This window comes from Heterocephalus glaber, unplaced genomic scaffold (assembly GCF_053883595.1).
Source record: "Heterocephalus glaber isolate CG9 unplaced genomic scaffold, H.glaber_assembly_v1.0 deba00001481, whole genome shotgun sequence".
Lineage (NCBI taxonomy): Eukaryota > Metazoa > Chordata > Mammalia > Rodentia > Bathyergidae > Heterocephalus > Heterocephalus glaber.
In genome coordinates, this window is record NW_028258317.1 from 24229679 (window position 1) to 24230046 (window position 368).

The 368-nt window shown below is 45.1% G+C and overlaps 1 protein-coding gene across 15 annotated transcripts in view; it reads left to right on the forward strand.

The window, feature by feature from the left end:
• Positions 1-368, forward strand: part of Lingo2 (leucine rich repeat and Ig domain containing 2) — a 1224968-nt gene that overhangs the window by 1052524 nt on the left and 172076 nt on the right. The window contains exon 8 of one of the 15 annotated variants that reach the window (XM_087183797.1): positions 242-356. The exons of the other annotated variants lie outside the window; for them this stretch is intronic. The gene's annotated coding sequence lies outside the window, so the exon portion shown is untranslated. The remainder of the gene's footprint in view (positions 1-241; positions 357-368) is intronic. 15 annotated transcript variants of the gene reach the window in all.

Here is a 368-nt window from a genome sequence, read left to right on the forward strand (position 1 = left end):
AGAAAAAGTACTCATCTGATTAAGAATAGCCCAAAGATATTTATGACCCAGTGTTATCATTTAGATCTAAAATGACCCCCATCCAACCCTTTTGGGTTGAAAGGTAATTCAATCTTGTGGGTACTGTGCTCATCAGTAGGTTCATCCACTGATGAATTAGTGGTTGAATGTGTGGTTTGGAAGTGGGGTCTGCTTGGGGTCACTGGGGGTGTGACCTGAAAGGGTGTGTTCTTGTCCATAGCTCTTCCCTTCTCTCTCTGCTTCCTGGTTGCCATGGATTGAGCACCTTGGTCCTCCACCATGCCCCTCTGCCATGCTGTTTCTTCCTTGAAGTCATCTGACTGTGGAATAAAAGAGTGAGTCAACAT